The sequence below is a fragment of the Lissotriton vulgaris genome, chromosome 4_1, assembly GCF_964263255.1.
Source record: "Lissotriton vulgaris chromosome 4_1, aLisVul1.2, whole genome shotgun sequence".
Classification (NCBI taxonomy): Eukaryota; Metazoa; Chordata; class Amphibia; order Caudata; family Salamandridae; genus Lissotriton; species Lissotriton vulgaris.
In genome coordinates this window covers 1,688,128,366-1,688,148,691 of record NC_141691.1, presented here as the reverse complement: position 1 = coordinate 1,688,148,691, position 20,326 = coordinate 1,688,128,366, and positions in this window count along the sequence as shown.

Sequence of the window (20,326 nt, the reverse complement as noted above, 5' to 3'; positions counted from 1 at the left end):
ACACTTCTCTAATGTCAAGGATCTGAGTTACTTCATCTTGGAACAGATTAGAAAAAATCCCAGAGGGGGTAATAGGGTACTGAAGTTACGTCAAAGGGAGTCCAAGCTTATCATAGACTTCCAAACCAAGACACCGGGAGGCCTTAATCAGGATGAGGAGTTAGCCGTACACCTCAAAGAGTAATTTGTTCAGACTATAATGTTCTTCTCCTTTAACCATGTTTTTGACTGTCTGATAATTTATATTTTAGCTGCATGTAACCTTTCAATTTGATGAAACTGTTTTTAACTGTCTTTGTTATTTGTTTTGTTGTAGGACCGAGATTTGGGGCCCAATTCACCTTGGCACTTCACCTCACGGGACCCCTCCCCTTATCCGGTTCTTGTCACATGAGCACCCTTGCGTTAAGGATCTGCCATCACTGAGACTTAAGTGGACCAACTTCCTATGTGAGAGTATTTTTAGGCACTTGCCACTAAGATTACGTTCATCAGGACTTTACTTTAGTCAGGAGAGTTTGTTTATGGGCACTTGCCATTAATTTCTCTCCCTTTGCTCCACTGATATGGGATTCTTTTTCCCTTCACTATCCATATGCATTTGCATTTTTTTTTTTTTTGTGCGCATGCGCGCTAGTATCTCCATGCGCCTCTGAGCGAGCCCCGAGACTTACACGCATTGCGATCTGTGGGTGTAGGCATAATGTTACGGTGCGGATCCATTGGTGTTATTTGCCCCCTCTTTCCGCTACGTTTATGCCGTGCGTAGGCTGCTTTCATTTACGAATTTGTCATTCTTGTGATTTACATGTGAATTCAACATTGTTCTCACAACATGTCGCCAATTTACTTTATTAATGTTTGAGTTTGTAAACGTACCACTTTACATATTTTCTCTTACCATGAAGTGACAGGAGAGTCCTCTCTCTATTCCCACTGGTTTGTGATATATGGCATTGATTTGTTAACGCTAATTCACGTGATCAAGCCGTTTGTCGGCGAAACGCGTTGTGAATTAAAACAGCACTGGCTTCAATTTGGTGTCTCCGAGCTGTTTCCTGAGAGCGTGGGATATGGACTGTGCTTATTGAGAACTTTTCTGTCGGTTTCACTCCGCCGGCGTCCACGCCACCTTTCACGGGTCGAGGGATCCGGAAGGAGTTTTGTTGGGAAACTAATATATATATATATATATATATACACACACACACAGGAAAACTAAAACTAAACATGCACTTACCTTACAAAAGAAGTACAAAGTTTGCAAGTCTGTAGCCTTTTTTATTTTTCACCTCCTTCATCTTCTGCTCAATCAAACACATAATCCACACATACACACACCTACTTGCTCCCTTTCTTGGCAAGGGTTATCATTCATTCTTCTTCAATTCAAATTCAAACTACAGGCCCTTTATCGGCGCTTTTTATTATAACAACTACCCGCGGCCGAAGGCACTATGAAATTTGCACACTTGATCCCTTTCTTGGTAGCACTTATCAATTATTCTTCAATTTCATATTTTGATTCAAACTCAAGGCCCTTTATCAAGCCTTTTTCTTGTAACTACTGTTGCAGTAATTCTGCTCCTACACACAACTGTGCATAAAGACTTACGACCTCAGTGAATTACGGTGTTCCAAACCCCACCTTAGTAACCAAACCCCCTAACAGACTAGTAATCAGTGACTCATTGGTTCGTCCTCCTATAGCAAAAACACCAATTATTAGTCAACCCACAACATGCGACTTAGGTTACCTCAGGTAAGGTAGATAACAAGAGCACTCTTTTGTTACATTCTTGCACAAGTCCAAAACAAGCACGTAATAAACATACCTGCAACTTTGAAATGTTTATTTATAACACCGTAATCTCATGCCCAGTACCTTACATAATACAAGCAAACATGCTATCAGAAACAAAGTTGTCAGCATTGTTACTATTCCATAAAATACAAAGGGAGAAAGCATCCTATAACGCAAAAGGGAAACAGATTTAAAATATACCTAAATTTCACCCTCCCTACTTAGCAGGTTAGTTTATAACTACAGAAGATCACATACGACTACATAGGCAGACCCATACCTCTGTTACTCAGCAGTAGTGGATCACATTGAGTTCTACACAAACTGTCAAGATATGAATGTTCTCAAACTGTGTGTAATCATGCCTGCACACTTCATTACTAAACGCGCAAGTATAAGAGATGCCACAGCTGCATATGGAAAGGGGCGACCACTCGGTCCCCCCGAACGTATGGTTGGGGGCCCAGATCCTCCCGGGAAACCATTTTGGGCGGGGGCGTGTCACGGCTGGTATGCCCAAAGCGGCGTAGTCGGGGCGCGCCTTTTCCCGCCCAGGAGGGGTTGTCCTAGACACCTACACCGATGGCCACGCCCAGTAGGCGTACCGGCGGAGGGTACACGCCCTCCCGGAGAAGAATAAAGAGAGCGGGAATCCGAAGAAGCATCCTCTTGTTCCTGTGCTTGGAAGCTGCACCCACTCGTTGCACGTGAGCCCTCGACGGAACAAGGAGCAATTTTGAGAATTTTATAATTCTTGTGTTTCTCTTCCAGCGACTTTGAGGCTAAACCGACCGGGGACCGTTTCTGATCGTCTGCGAGTGACTACTTGAAAGGAATGCCGGGCAAAAAGGCAGGAAAGAAGTCCGAGACTGAACAGATGCTCCGGATGTTGGTTGGTAGAATGACGAAGATGGAACGAACTGTTGGACGCGATATGGCGACCATGAAGAAGCAGATGGCTGCGATGAACAATCCGGGTAAACCAAAGAAGGTGATAGGCCCAGCATTGCCGGGTGTTGCCCCAGAGGGTAGGGGGAAGCGGGTCAGGAATAGGGCCCCAGGGGGGGGTCCCCGTCCCCGAGGTGCCCCCGGCGAACCCCATCCCCGTCGAGGCTCCTATACTCCCAGACGCGGGTCAGCCGATACCGGTTGTGATTACGCCCGCTAGCGAGGAGTACATGCCGCCTGAATTGGCCGCCCAGTTGGCTGCATGGCTCGGCAAGAAAACAGGGGGTGCTACGGCACCTGGAGACACGGCCGAAGAGGCCAGGTTACTAATGCAGCAGTTGCGGCAGTCGCGAGATGCCGCAAAGGCGAATCTCCCTCTTCTCCCCCCACAGGTGACCTCGGAAGGACCGGTGGCCGGCGTGGAAAAAGCAGCGGGAACGTCAACCTTGCCGGGTAAGCAGGCATTGCCAATGGCGGGGGGGGCTCATTGCCCTCAAGGCGGGAGAAGGTGGTTCAACATATTCCATTGGCTACGAAAGAGTTAATTTGGGCTGACAAGTATGTTAATATGTTCTCTTTGTTAACTGACCATCAAGAGATGGAGTATGCTAAAACGCAGAAGGATTTATGGCACCCGAGTGTATTGCGAGCCAAGATGGCCGGTTTCAGAGTGGATGAGACAATAACGAATTGGGCCAAGGCCTTTGCAATGTTTTCTGCCATTATTGGGGAACGTAAGCCTGAAGTTTTGTCAGAATTATCTTGCTATCAGGCGCGAATAATGGATTTTTACGAAACATATGAGGGTAATGAATGGATGGGATACGACATGAAGTTCCGTAAGGCCAAGGAGTACGATTCATCTCTGACGTGGGATTGTCTCGACTCGATCTCTTGGCAGAAGCAGCTCCTGCCGGGCGCGACGAAGGCGTCCTCGTCTGGCGGGAATGGGTCGGGGGTTTCCCGCCAACAGCCCGTGGTGCCCTTTCGAGCGGGCTCCGGTGGCGATCACCAACCAAGGCCCGGGGAGAATGGGGGAAAGCGGGGGGTCTGTTGGAGCTTTAATAGAGGCAACTGCTCCAGACCGCAAGGGGCATGTAAGTTCAGGCATGCATGTGCGGGTTGTGGGAATTCCTCGCACCCGGAAATTTCGTGCAGATCCAAAAATTGCGGGTCGGGAGGTAAGGGGGGGTCCAAACAGGACTGAGGAGGGTCACTGTGCACTGTTACCTACCCCCGTTGATATCATGGCAATAACCCCCTGGCTAAACGAATACCCTGATCATGTCTCCGCTGGAGTGCTGAGGAACGGATTCTTATACGGTTTCCGCATTCCGGCGGGGGAGTTTCGTGGGGAATCACTTTGTAGAAACCAATTATCGGCCCGGCAGAATCCGGCGGTGGTTGAGAGGAAAATTGGAAAAGAAGTTTTACTAGGCCGGGTGGCGGGCCCATACCAGCACCCTCCAGTGGCAAATTTTGTCTGTTCCCCATTGGGAGTAGTCCCCAAGAAAGACCCGGGAGAGTTTAGGATGATCCATAACTTATCGGCACCAAAGGGGCTCTCGGTGAACGAAGCGATTGACCCAGGAGTTTGTTCGGTGCGGTACGCATCCTTCGATGATGCCGTCACCATGTTGAATCGCCTGGGGCCCGGAGCGCTGATGGCGAAGTCAGATATCGAGTCGGCGTTCCGGTTGCTCCCGGTACACCCACAGGACCAGCGTCTGTTAGGCTTTGTGTTTCAGGGACGTTACTACATGGATAGATGCATGCCAATGGGTTGCTCCATATCTTGTGCCTTTTTTGAGAAATTTAGCAGTTTTTTGGAGTGGGCATTCACTGAGGCCACTGGGCATAGCCATGTTATGCATTACTTAGATGATTTTCTGTTCTTGGGGGCAGCCGGCGACACAACATGTGCGCAGGCTCTACAGGAGTTTTGTATCCTTATGAAGGAATTCGGGGTGCCATTGGCACCGGGTAAGACGGTGGGACCATCTACTTCACTCGAGTTTCTGGGAATTGAGCTCGATTCTGTGGAGGGATGTTTCCGTTTGCCGGTGGAAAAGGTAGCGAAATTTAGGGCTTCCCTGGAACTTTGCCTTAGTAGGGACAACGTGACCCTGCATCAGTTACAACAGGCAGTGGGTCAGCTTAACTTTGCACTGAGGATGATACCAATGGCCCGCCCCTTTTCACGCTCTATTGCACAGGCTATGGTCGGTCTCAAAGAAGGACACCACCGCACGAGACTGTCGGCAGAGGTTCGCCAGGACATGCGTATTTGGTTAGCATTCCTGGCGGACTTCAGCGGTCGAGTGGTGTGGAACAAGCCGCCAGCGTCTTCGGACGAGCTAGGCTTGTGGACTGACTCGGCGGGGAGCGTGGGGTTTGGCGCCATTTTCGGAAATCAATGGTCGGCGCAAACATAGCCGACATGGTGGCACACCAGCGGTCTCACAGGTAACATTGGTTTCCTCGAGCTATTCCCTATACTGGTGGCTCTCAGGGCATGGCCGGACGAGTTCAGAAATCGCTCAGTGGTATTTTGGTCAGACAATATGACTGTGGTTGAATGTATAAATAATCAGGCAGCACGCTGCAAGTGGATATTGAGATTGCTGAAAGAAATTGTACTAATTTGCATGAGACTAAATGTACAATTCAGGGCAAAGCATGTTCCGGGGGTACTGAATCATGCTGCTGATGCACTTTCTCGTTCACATATGCAGGCGTTCAGGGGTTATCTACCGACTGCGGACCTAGCGGCGGCACCATTCCCCGAAGTACTCTGGCTACTCGGTGCCCCGGATTACAAGACCTCGTGGCAGCAAGCTTAGCCCCCAGGACAAGGAAGGCATACGAAGGAGCGTTTCGTTCCTATTGTGCATTTTTGGGTCCGGCAGGGGATCAGACATGGGGTCAGGAGGATTGCTTCCTGAGGTTTCTGGTAGCATTACATAGGGAAGGCCGATCAGTGGCAACGGCCAATAGGCACCGTGCGGCCATTTCATTCATGGCGCAAGTGCATGGCGTCAGGGACCCGACATCTTCCTTTTTGGCAAAGAAAGCTGTTCGGGGCTGGCAGCGCCTTGAGGGTCGGAGAGTAGACGAGAGGCGCCCGATTGGGTTAGAGAGGTTGTCCCTGCTCATGGCGACACTACCAACGACATGTTCCTCCCAATTCGAGGCAGTTCTGTTCCCGGCCGCATTTGCATTAGCATTCCATGGGGCTATGCGGGTGAGTGAACTGGTAGCAAAGAATAAGAACGATGTGGAGGGAGGTCTGTGTAGGAATCACGTCCTGATTAGGGGTGATTCCATGGTGGTTACAATAGCTAAGTCCAAGACTGACCAGATAGCTATGGGAGACAGTTTGGTGGTCCAGCGCATACAAGGGTCCCCCATGTGCCCGGTAAAGTGCATTGAGGAATATCAGGCGCTGAGGGCGGATACATGGGGTGGGAATTTGCTGAGACACATTGATGCCACCCCACTGACGAGGTTTCAGTTTCAGAGGGTGCTAACATTGGCAATCGCAGCGGCGGGCTTAGACCCGGGCGATTTTGGGACCCACTCCTTCAGGATAGGGGCTGCTACTGAGGCTACAGCCAGGGGTCGGCGTGCCGAAGAGGTGAAACTGTTGGGACGATGGTCCTCAAATTGTTTTAAAAGGTATGTGCGGTTGCACATGTTGTGAAGTCAAGTTACATGCACTCACGCTTCTTGTCTACTGTTTGATTTACAGTTTCGCGAGCATGTTATGCGGGGCGAGATTTGCAGTCGACCCGGCTCCTGGGGACCAGCGGTCAGAGATCACCGGCTGAGGAGAGAGTGGTATGGGTCGGGGGCCACTCATACGTGAGGTGGGCCGGGGACGTATTCAAAGCAGGTGACATGACTCACGCAGCTGGGGAATACGGGTACAGAGTGACCTTCCATGGAAGGGGCGGGCTCTGTATTGACCAGTTCGAATCTTTTATCGAGGGACTCTTAGGGCGGCAGAGGTCACCGCCATCTGTAATCATAGTACACCTGGGGGGCAATGACATGGTGACACTCGGTAGGCGAGTATTACTCGAGCGAGTTTTGTCTACCGTTAGCTGGCTGGCGAAAAGGATCCCGGGGTGCACGATTGCATGGTCCCACATGATTCCCAGGAAAGTATGGCGGGGGGGCCTTTCGGTGTCAGCACTGAACCATTCAGTAAAGAAGGTCAACAACAAAATTGGTAGGTTGTTTCGCTCGGCGCAGTTGCACAGTATTCCGCATGGGTGTATTCGGGGCGATCACATGTATCTCGAGGATGGGGTTCACTTGTCCCGGGAGGGGAATGTCTTACTCATAGGAGACTTCATAGCATGGTTAAGGGGTTTAAGGAAGCATGACCTTTAGGAGGAGTTTGTGGGGGGTCCGGATAGCAGGTCAACTATCCGGCCTGTGGCGGTAAGGTCATGATCGGTGAGCAGTAATTTCAAGGTCCCTAGAAGGGGGCGCCACCCACTATGGATGGGAGCGCCTGGGGGGAGGCGGCCATTGGCCCCTCCCACGGGGAGGCGGCACCCACTAAGTATGGGTCGCCTAGGGGAAGACGGCCATAGACCCCTTCCAGGGGAGGAGGCGGTTATATGCCCCCCCTACGAATTTCCCGGGGCCCGGATATCCGCGACGGCGGATGTGATAGACAGTGTGGGGTGGGAGGGGGAGTCCACGCTGCCTTCTTACAGACACCTCACACGGGTCCTCGGACGACCTTTAAGATGGTGTCGAGTTTAGATGGGGGCCCCCAACAAGACAAGGGAAATTGGAGTTGGCACAGAGGGTACAGTCCTCTGCGCATGCGCCACTCACACCGTGAGGGCGAGAGTTTGGTAGTAGGGATCTGACACCGGTTGCGACCTTGCCGTTGGCCCGTAATGCTAGGGATGTACAATTTTAATTTAGAAAGTATGCATTTGCAGGATGTTAGACTCGGCTAGGAAAACCTTTGTATTAGAGATTTGTTAAGGTTAGCCAATGAACATGTCTTCATCGAAATGTAATAAATGAAAATTGTACATGATATGGAACTTTTATTTAATGTTTTAATTTTGTTTCATATTTTAATAAATACGGCCGGGAGGGTAACTCCCTCCCGCCTTCCAAAAGTTCAGGATGACGTCCGTCTCCCATCATTGGGGATTTGTGTTGGGAGGGGTGACGGGCATCCCGGCCATATGGAAAGGGGCGACCACTCGGTCCCCCCGAACGTATGGTTGGGGGCCCAGATCCTCCCGGGAAACCATTTTGGGCGGGAGGCGTGTCACGGCTGGTATGCCCAAAGCGGCGTAGTCGGGCCGCGCCTTTTCCCGCCCAAGAGGGGTTGTCCTAGACACCTACACCGATGGCCACGCCCAGTAGGCGTACCGGCGGAGGGTACACGCCCTCCCGGAGAAGAATAAAGAGAGCGGGAATCCGAAGAAGTATCCTCTTGTTCCTGTGCTTGGAAGCTGCACCCACTCGTTGCACGTGAGCCCTCAACGGAGCAAGGAGCAATTTTGACCCGCCCACCAGCCCCTTATGGCAATGTTTTTCTGCAATAAAGTCCTTTTTTCCTTTTGATAAACATCTTCTTCCCTCAGGTGTAGCAATGTTTGAAGGTCTAGTTTAATTATGTGATTTCTGTCTGAAGGTACTGTTTTCTTGTGGCATAGACAAACATGCAAGTAGATAAGATGAAGGTTTTTCTCTTTTTAGGTAATCAATGTCGTATTTATAATTTTTTGGTCGGGCGGTAAGGTCATGATCGGTGAGCAGTAATTTCAAGGTCCCTAGAGGGGGGCGCCACCCACTATGGATGAGAGCGCCTGGGGGGAGGCGGCACCCACTAAGTATGGGTCGCCTAGGGGAAGACGGCCATGGACCCCTTCCAGGGGAGGAGGCGGTTATATGCCCCTCCTACGAATTTCCCGGGGCCCGGATATCCGCGACGGCGGATGTGATAGACAGTGTGGGGTGGGAGGGGGAGTCCACACTGCCTTCTTACAGACACCTCACACGGGTCCTCGGACGACCTTTAAGATGGCGTCGAGTTTAGATGGGGCCCCCAACAAGACAAGGGAAATTGGAGTTGGCACAGAGGGTACAGTCCTCTCTGCATGCGCCACTCACACCGTGAGGGCGAGAGTTTGGTAGTAGGGATCTGACACCGGTTGCGACCTTGCCGTTGGCCCGTAATGCTAGGGATGTACAATTTTAATTTAGAAAGTATGCATTTGCAGGATGTTAGACTCGGCTAGGAAAACCTTTGTATTAGAGATTTGTTAAGGTTAGCCAATGAACATGTCTTCATCGAAATGTAATAAATGAAAATTGTACATGATATGAAACTTTTATTTAATGTTTTAATTTTGTTTCATATTTTAATAAATACGGCCGGGAGGGTAACTCCCTCCCGCCTTCCAAAAGTTCAGAACGACGTCCGTCTCCCATCATTGGGGATTTGTGTTGGGACGGGGTGACGGGCATCCCGGCCATATCTCTTATGGCTCAAACGTGCGAACATCTTTCCAAATAATACACACAGTATCCAACATAACCTTGATGTTTCATGCTCTCACTATACACACTAAAGTAGCGACACAGTCTGAAAAATGTAGTATATCAAATTATTCTCATATGAAGCAAAATACTCAGCCTTCTCTAAACAATATTGCAAGTGCGTGTTGTGTACAAACCAGAGCAGGAAAACAAAAATGGTGTTTAAGCTTCTAATAAACCCATGCTAACTTAACACGGTGTGAGTGCAAGGCTCAGCCCACAACACATTTCCTTGACCAAAGCACATAATGTAAACATGGGGAAATTACGAACGCAGACTCCAAGCCTATAAAGCAGAGTCAAGTTCAATTTTGCAAAAAAAAATGATTCGATCTTTGATAAAAAGCAGTAACTAAGTAATAAAGAATAGGTAGAAAAATCAGTCTGATTCCACCAGCGTATAAGCACAGTATGTAGCAACGTCCTCCAACAGGAAGTCATTGTTCTCATCTGAAAATATTTCAGCCATCCAATTTAATAGTGGAATGAACATACATGTTCCTCAACCGCCGGAGAATCTATCACCATCGGAGGAAAACTCGGGTCATCTTCAATGTAACTGCGTGCCAAGAAGTCATGCGCCGCTGCAAAAACATTCCAACGTTCCATTATTCCATGTGTCGTTGCTAAGGCCATAATCCCGCCGCCAGAACAGAGCAATTCAGGAGCAACTAAGGGGCTCATCAGCTGATCATAATCCGCGTTGGGAGACCTGTACTGCAGAGACACAAATCCAGGGCCCAGTCGAAATTACAGCTCAGGCAATGGAAGACAGGTTGAATGCATGTGAATAAGGAGAATCTAAACGATAATCCATAAGCTGCACTCAAAGTTGCAAGAGGCAGCGCTCCATAGTAACTAAGCATTCGGTTAAGGACCAGCAACAACCGAGAAATATTTTCGTCTGCTGCAAAATGTGCATCGATATTTAAGTAAACAAATTAATACAAGCACACCGGCAACTAATGTGAGCATTAAGCACAATTCACCAAAGATGCTGGAAAAATTCAAATGAAAAAACACAGACAAGCCACCAAATATAGTTTATACAGAAGTCACAAGGCCAATGCTTATAACTTTAAAAAAGTAAGCTAACCCCCTTCTCGAGGACGCATTAAAGATAGTCTAAATTTCCTGCTGATAAAACCGTCGATAATGTATTGCCCTATGCTGTTGATAATATGGCCCGAAATTCGTTTTATCAATTTAATTATTTACTTACCTACAATCATCCAGATTGCATTGTTTATCTATCCCCTAACCTGCCCCTCCTCCGCCCCGCCTGTCCCACCGTAACTCCCTCCACGGGCTGCGTCTGGCTTTCATAATACGCCCTTGTTAATTCCCATAGAAGTCCATGTCAACACCAAAACATGGGCTTCTATGGGAATTACCAAGGGCGTATTATCAAGACCATTTTCGCCGTTTTATCGGCAGTTTTCTGCCCATAAAACGTCGATAATTTTAGCACTGGTCCTTGACAATATGCCCATCAGTGCCATATTATCAGTAAAGGGCAATACATTATCGCCGCTTTTACCGGCAGGAAACTGCCGCTAAAGCAGCGATAATGGGCTTGATAATAGGCCCTTGTATATTCCCTTAGCAGCCCAGGTTCTAGTGTTAACCTGGGCTTCTATGGCAATTCACAAGCACATAATATCAAGACCATTATCATCGCTTTACCGGCAGTTTCCTGCCGATAAAAGCGGCAATAATGTATTGCCCTTTATTGATAATATGGCCCATAATCCCTAAATGTACAGAGACGCACAAACTGATACTAAACAAAAAAACATAACAGCATGCATTGTAGCAAAACACATTTACGACTATAAAATGTTTAACAACGGACGACTATAGGGGCATATTATCAAGAGAGGTGATAACGTTATCGCCGCTTTATCAGCAGTTTTCTACCCATAAAGCGGCAATAATACTATCGCCTGTCTTGATATACCCCATAATTCCTTAATGTACAAAGAAGTACCGCACACACTCCCATACAACTTATCAACTCATCTTTCAAATTGATTTGTAGATTAAGAAGAATACCATTCACACAGTGGATATTCTTGTACAGAATCTCTCTAGTTCCGTGTTTGCAGCAGAACCGTCAAATGGAACATTTTCCCCTCTCATTTTACACATACATACATATAAATAACCAATTAAAATCCAAAACACATTAATTCAAAACAAAACACACATTTCTATTGATTTAACATTTCAAACCTTTCCAACTGACATAACTTTCCACCCTACCCCCAACAGATCATGCAAAAGTCAACTTTCAACAGAGGTCAAAAGTTCAGCACTGTATAAAACACTGCTCCTCAACAAATTTAGACTATGGATAAGCACTTACTTAAAAGTACCAATAAAGCAAAAACATCTCATTACAAGCAACAAAGATATACACACATAAATTTGATAAATATCTGTAAAAGATTTATTTTTAATAAGGAAAATGAAACCGGGTGGTGGCTGATATGGGGCTGGGGACCAAGGTTAGCTGTGAGATAAGGTACACGGTAGAAGGATGGTAGAAAATTGATAATCAGGCCTTGAAGGAAGTGTGCTGCAGAGTGTGGGTCAGGGGGATGTATTAATGAAGAGAGATTCTCTCTGAAGGCTGGCAACGAGAGAGTCTGAGTAGTGTTACTAGCCTGATACTCCCACCTCAGTGACCTCCTCGTCCCATGAAAGGGGCCTTACATGGAGAACAAAACACTTTTTCAGAGTGTTAACGATTAGAAAGATTTGCAAAATAATGCATTTTACTGGGCCTTGTAAGGCTAAGGAGAGATAAGGAAGGGCCCTGTAGTAGGCCTTGCTAGATATATGGGCCAATCTCTAGGGGTGGGTGGGACAGCAAATTAACAGGAAGAGCCAAGGCAATTGAGCTATCTGTTTGGCTTGGTTCAAAGACCCTAGCAACAAGCCGAGAACTGAAAGTTTGCACTGTAATTTGTACAGCATACCGCCTGTGAAATCTCTTCAATATTAAAAAGTCCTTTCTTAAATGTTGACTGGACTCAGATGAAACTGTGATGTATTTTATTGAAGAATATGCTACATGTGAAGTACCCAAAAGTACACAAAATTGCATATAATATACTTTCACCTTGATAAGTTGGAAAACTTAATGCCAGAATTGCAAATAACACTCCTTATGCTCTGCCGAACATTATAGGTCAAATAGGTTCTCCAGGAAGAGATTACTGCATGTTCTCAGGAGCAAATAGTTACTCTGAATAGAGTGTACTACACTTCTCTGGGGCAAATAAGTACTCGGAAAATAGAGCTCCTGCACTTCTGGATTCTTGAGCTCTTACAATGCATCTTAGTCCTGATTTGCAGCCCTGCTATGTCTGCACTAATAATCACTAAAGTCCTTTAAATTACATTTAAATGGTGACTTGTAGTACTCCTGATTTGCTGTCTTCAAAACTGCCTCCAAGCTGATTATGGCCCTACTGTTTTTGAACTTTTAAATACTCACATGTTAAACCTCACTCACAGTTGACTTGGTGCACATCAACTAGGATTCTTGCCTCCAGTGCCATTTCTGTATTAATCAAATCTGAACTAAAAGGCCAGCTGTTATGTGTGACCTACTTGTGGCTTAGATTCTTAGTGCAGAAGAAGCATTATTATACTATACTAAATTAAACAGAAAAGGTGTTTTCTATGGTGCACAGCTACTACACTTGTATTTGAAGATGTACTCTTATGTGATGATGGATAAAGGAGGCTGTTGGAAATAAACATTTGGATCGGATCACACAATTGGGTCAAGCATGAAAGCCAGGATTGATCCCAGGTTTTGTAGTTTCACATTGTGCAATTCACTCAATAGATAGGTGTCTCATTCTCCTGTTTTGCATTACAGATTAATGCTTTACCTTTCATACTTCGGTACAAAAGGGGGTGGTGATGGACGGAGCATCTGAATCAATCAAAACTCGCACCCAGTCAAAAGATCTGGGTTTAATCCATCACCGTTCTTTATCCCACTCTGCCACCCCAGTTCAGACATGGCTATATGCAAAACAGTCTGACCCTGTGCCTCATGGGAACAGTCCAGCCGGAACTGCCAAGCCATGTCTTCCCTGGACCGGAAACAAGCTTCCGAGGACCGGTTTCTGGCATTCCAGCCGTCTTCAGCCCGGCTTGCTTGAATCCAGTGGCAAAGTGAGCAAGGGACTCACGTCTGAGCATACCCTGCCACACTTATGGCGGCCAAAAGTGGAGAGGTATGACGGTCCACAACAAAAATAATGTTGAAATACTATAGTAAGATATTCAAGACTAGGATTGAAAACTACTGAGTTCTAAGTAACAGATATAATAAAAATAACGGTGAAGAACTACTAAAATGGCGGTGGACGGAGTACATAATCAACGTTTGGTGCCTCAACACTACCTTTCAAATAAATGTAGAAAAAATATTATTAATAATATATTACAAAAGTACAGCAGCGGATGACACACACGACCCGGAAAAAGAAAGCGACAAATTTACGATCTCAAATAAAGAAAGGTTTGCTTGTTGAACTTCAAGTAAAAGAAAAAAACGTGGACTTCAAAACGAGGCTGCGCATGTGTAGAGAGTACAACTGCTACACAAAACAAAGGAACGTTTTACATACTATTATAGAAATGAAGGGACATATCATCAACAAAGGGCAATACATTATAGCAGCTTTTATCGGCAGGAAACTACTGATAAAGCGGTGGTAATGGGCTTGATAATAGGCCCTTGGAAATTCCCATAGCAGCCCAGGTTCTGATGTTAACCTGGGCTGCTATGGTTATTCACAAGGGCATATTAACAAGCCCATTATCGTAGCTTTATCGGCAGTTTCCTGCAGATAAAAGCGGCGATAATGTATCGCCTTTTGTTGATAATAATGTCCATTGCTCTTTTTTTTTACCAGCAAACTTAGATGCATATTATCAAGGACCGGTGTTAAAATTATCGCTGTTTTATTGGCAGGAAACTGCCGATAAAACGTCGACAATGAGCTTGATAAAACGTCCTTGGTATTTCCCATAGAAGCCCATGTTAACATCAGATCATGTGCTTCAATGGGAATTAACAAGGACGTATTATTAAGCCCACCCTCCCAACATTAATAAAAAACTCCAGACAATGCAAGTACCCGGAGCTGGGAGGTCATTTTACATATTACTGCCCTAGAAAGGTGGCGTTCCCCGCGACGTGTACGGGGAGAGAGAGAGAGAACTACTGAGTTCTAAGTAACAGATATAATAAAAATAAGGGTGAAGAACAACTAAAATGGCGGTGGACGGAGTACGTAATCAACGTTTGGCACCTCAACACTACCTTTCAAATAAATATAGAAAAAATATGAATATTAATGTATTACAAAAGTACAGCAGCGGATGACACACACGACCCGGAAAAAGAAAGTGACAATTTTCTACCTAAAATAAAGAAAGGTCTGCTTGTTGAACTTCAAGAAAAAGAAAAAAACGTGGACTTTGAAACGAGGCTGCGCATGCGTAGAGAGTACAATTGCTACACAAAAAAAAGGAAAGTTTTACATACTATAATAGAAATGAAGGGGCATATTATCAACATAAGGCAATACATTATAGCCGCTTTTATCGGGAGGAAACTGCCAATAAAGCAGCGTTAATGGGCTAGATAATAGGCCCTTGTAAATTCCCATAGCAGCCCATGTTCTGATGTTAACCTGGGCTGCTATGGTTATTCACAAGGGCATATTATCAAGCCCATGATCGCCGCTTTATCTGCAGTTTCCTGCCGATAAAAGCGGTATCGCCTTTTGTTGATAATATGGCCCATTGCTCTTTTTTTGACCAGTAAACTTAGGTGCATATTATTAAGGACCAGTGTTAAAATTATCGCCATTTTATTGGCAGGAAACTGCCGATAAAACGGCGATAATGAGCTTGATAATACGCCTTGTTATTTCCCATAGAAGCCCATGTTAACACCAGAACATGCGCTTCTATGGGAATTAACAAGGACGTATTATCAAGCCCACCCTCCCAACATTAATAAAAAACTCCAGACAATGCCGGTACCCGGAGCTGGAAGGTCATTTTACATATTACAGCCCTAGAAAGGTGGCGTTCCTCACAATGTGTACAGAGAGAGAGAGCTCAAAACATATATTTTTTTTAAAAGACCGAGGTGTGCCGCTCCCCGAGACTGCGGGGAGTAGGACCGTAACCCCCCCACATACTTCAAAATAAAACCAGAGGAGTTCCATTCCCCAGTGCTCGGGGCACCTTACAAACCCCCATTATGCAACAATTACCCCCGTAATTTGCCCCCCAGGACCTAATGAATAAAACAGACTTCTAGTTTTTTTCCACTTTTTCACCGCGTACAAGTACTGCACGAGTACCTCACCATTTTTTATTTAAAAAAAAATAAGCCTTGTTCACGGCAGCGATATTTGGAAACAGCATTCTTCAGTAAAGATGAGAAACTACCTCTCCCAACATGCACTATGCTTCATCATTTTTACTCACCTGTGCTGCATGTTATGAGAATGGGGGTATTTAAGGGTGTTTCCTTGGAAAGAATGCTGTTTCCAAATATCGTTGCCCGTGAATAAGGAGAATGAGGAATCCGAAACGTGTTGGGCATTTATTAATATGAGAGGCGGCATGTTGGCTTGAATCAGCTTCACAAGATTGTTTCCTAATGCAAGTGAGCTTCGTCTGAGTACAAGGTGGAACTTGATATATATATATATATATATATAGGGAGACCCAGAAAAATAAAGGTGCCATATTCCAGCAGCCTTGTTTACGTGCCTTCTTCTTTTGGAGCAGGACTGGTTGTTCATATACATATACATATATATATTACCTACTGGCGGTCGCCAGTACGTAGATATAGTTATGACCTAGTTTCCATAGGAAATCCACAATGGTTGTAAACGTGGACACAGACTCACAGTGTGATTGCAGACAGGCAACAGCATTCCCTGGACTTTAGCAGGAGAAACTGAGTAGTTTGGACCACATACATTCTTCACATTTGACTATACCACTACTTGTCTGAATGCCCAACTCATTTTCCAAGACCAAAACACACATAATACTATGCAAAGTGTATATTATACAACATTTAAACACATTACAAAAAACTACAATAAATATTTCTTCATTAGAAAATATATCACTAAATTCAAATGTAATGAATTATATTTTATGTTTAAAAACAAAGGCGCCACATAGAACACCTCACAAATTATTAACTCACCTTTCAAATTGATTTGTAGATTATGAAATATCTGAATCACACACCAGATGTTCTTATTCACACAATGAATGTAGTGCACTGCTCTTAGCAAAACCAAAACATGACAAACTTTCCCTCTCATTCTGCACACATAAATCTGTAAATATCAAATCCCATTGATTCCCACATTAATTCAAAAGCTAACACACATTTCTAATGGTTACACATTTCAACCCTTACCTATTGACATAACTTTCAACCCTACCCCCATTCTGCGTAATGCCTGTTACCATAGTAACAGTTCATGGAACACTCAAGTGAACACACAGGTCACAGGTTCAGCACACAATGTTACAAATTTAAACAGCAAGTGTGCTTGACTTTCCAAAGTACAAGTTTATCTTATCTAATGTACTTTTCAGAAACTTTTTACTAACCAATAGGAAACATGCTTTTAAAACACAGAAACGTGTACCCTATTTTTCAGTGTATAATGTTGTCAATCAGCCAATCATTTCTCTTCTTTTTTTAAAACTGCTTCTTGTCAACCATTTTAGAACCATCTTATTTTACAAACTGCCTACTTCACCTACAGACATCTTCTGAGTGCATCCAGACCTCCCTTCAAGATGCTTAGAGTGTGGATTTTGGGACACAGCTATGTTTTCTGGTGCAAAAGGTATGCTGAAAGCAGAGGTATTGACAAAGACCTAGCTTTGCAAAATTTTGACATTAAATGGATTTGACAGAAGGATTAAAGTGGCACCAATTAATGCCATTGGTTAAATCCTTTTTGCATCTTCAACACCCTGACCGAAGCCACATCACCCCCCACCTGAGACACCTGCACTGGCTCCCCGTCAACAAGAGGATCACCTTGAAGCTCCTCACCCATGCACACAAAGCACTCCACAACACCGGACCAGCCTACCTGAACAGCAGACTCAGCTTCTACAGCCCAACCCGCCAGCTCCGCTCCCCCAGCCTCGCCCTCGCAAACGTCCCCCGCATCCAACGAACAACCTCGGGTGGCAGATCCTTCTCCTTCCTTGCTGCCAAGACCTGGAACACCCTCCCTATCCACCTGCGACAGACCCAAGACCTACTCACCTTCAGAAAACTCCTCAAGACCTGGGTCTTCCAGGAGTAGCAGCACCCCCCTCCCCTCAGTGCCTTGAGACCCTCAAGGGTAAGTAGTGTGCTTTACAAGTGATTGATTGATTGATTGATTGACCTAGGCACTTTGACTGGGTTAGGTCTGGAAATGGTAATGAAGGACAGCTTTGCAGAATTGATGTTACTTTTCCCCCAAACTACCTTTGTCTACTCTAACACATGCAAAAGACAGAAATGGAACTGGTCCAATCAATTTTGTCCACAAATTGGGAAAGCTAGAAAACATGTCAATAAAGCTGTTTCTGCTTATCTCTAGATTATAGGATGGGGTCCATTTACAACAACAATCTGCGTTTTAATATGGACAGCATCTATAGGAGAGATGGTGTACATTTTACAGATGAGGGTAACAACTTTAGACTCTGCATAGGTACTTACTTGTAGGTACCTTAATCTCCCAATAAACACAAGGCTCTTTTCAGAGCCACCCAAGATGTAAACATGTAAGCTTGATGTATATTTTGCTTGGAGTCGCGCACCTATCGCTTTGTGGAGTCGCCTATACAGCACGTTCACACCAGGGGTTGCATTGCGAGTCGCGCACCCAGCACATTTTGGAGTCGCTCACCCAGCGCGTTCACACCAGGTGGCCACACTGAACGTCCCACACCCAGTGCATTCACACCAGGGGGCTGCGCTGGGAGTCATGCACCCAGGGTGTTCACACCAGGGGGCTGAGCTGGGAGTTGCGCACCGTGTGCGTACACGCCACTAATTTCTATTTCCCTGGGCACACCATTCCCCGGGACCTATAAACAATGATGGGGACCATAGTGGGAGCCCCAATGCCCCCACGGTCCTTCGTCCTTCGGGAGCAGGCATTGCTTTTCCACTTGGGGAGCTGCTAACATGCAGCTCCATGTGTGGAAAAGCAATCTGCTTTGGATTTTGGAAGAGAGAGCAGGTTTCCCTGCTCTCTCTTCCAAAAAATAAACCCCAGTTTGCTATGACAGGGTGGGAGCCACAAGGCTCTCACCCTGCTATAGAAAACAGCAGTGTCCCGGGGTGGGCACCCCAGGACACTGCAGGAGCCGTCCGTGGGGGTGGGGGTCCCCAGGGCCATCAAGGGCTCCAGCTCCCAACATTTACAAAGCACCGGGGGTAGGTGGTCCCTGGGCTTCGGGGTCTGTCACGGACCACCCATTTTTAATAATTAGAGCCCCTAGGAGGTGGCAGTCCCCGGGATGTGTGGGGGCCTCCAGTCCCCCCACACAGGAATTATTTTTTAAATAAAAGCCCAGGGAGTGGCTGTCCCCGGGGCAGCGGTGCCATGTGCCCCGCAAATATAATAATAAAAGCCCCTGAGGGTGGTAGTCCATGGGGCTTGGGAGGAGGCTCAAATGCCCCCCCCCCCCCCATGTTAAAAACAAATCCTCGGGGTGGTGGTCCCCGGAGCAGTGTGGGGGGGATTGGGGGTCCCCACACTTATTGCTTTTCTGCCCCCGGGACCTGGCCCACCCGGGGGCTTTATTTAAATGAAGCACGGGAGCCCGCGCTTTGTTCTTTTCATTTACGAGGCTGGATCCGCGCACCCAGCGTGCATCTCTGTATTTTTAAACAAAAGCCCTGGAGGTCCTTGTAGGATCCCCTAATCAGGCCTAGGGGATCACGGTGTTTCAACCCTGACCCCTCTTCTTAAATTCTGCCTTCATTTTACTGTTTTTTTTTGCCTCGCTTCTACAGAGGCAAGGGATGGCTGCCAACAGTGCCTGGTTTGGAGTGTTCACAGCAAATTAGAATGCAGCTTGTGATCGGCAGGGTGCGTGGATCCTAATCTGCAGGTTGCGCTGATCATGCGCGCCTCTATATATCAAATCTTTTTAAATTTGGATTTTCTCTGCAACTACTGAACTGATTCACACCATTTAACAAAAAGGGATCTTTCTGAACCAAGGGCTACCTTGTAGCACCCCCTAAGCAGGCCTAGGGGATCATGGTGTTTCAACCCTGACCCCTCTTCTTAAATTCTGCCTTCATTTTACTGTTTTTCTTGCCTCGCTTCTACAGAGGCACAAGATGGCTGCCAACAGTGCCTGGTTTGGAGTGTTCACAGCAAATTAGAATGCAGCTTGTGATCTGCAGGGTGCGTGGATCCTAATCTGCAGGGTGCGCTGATCATGCGCGCCTCTATATATCAAAACTTTTTTAATTTTGATTTTCTCAGCAACTACTGAACTGATTCACACCATTTAACAAAAAGGGATCTTTATGAACCAAGGGCTACCTTTTTGCCAAATTTGGTGTAATTCCGTTCAGCAGTTTGGGCTGTAGCCATGTCTATTTTCCTATGGAAAATTGCATGGAGAAAATACCTTTTGGGACCCCCTTTTTTCTTGGCCCCCGCTTGCCAAATCACCCTGAAACTTTCAAGATAGGAGCAGACCAGAGAGCCCCCACGAGTTTTTGAAAATTTCTCAAAGGTTCGTCAATCGGCGCTAAAGTTATATATCTCACCCAGTGGTGGTTGTCAGTGGGTGGTTATAGTTAGGTCTGCCTTTCCATAGGCTAAACATTTTTTGGTTTGCTTATAACTTTGCCATCAGTTGGCTAATCCTCCCAAACCT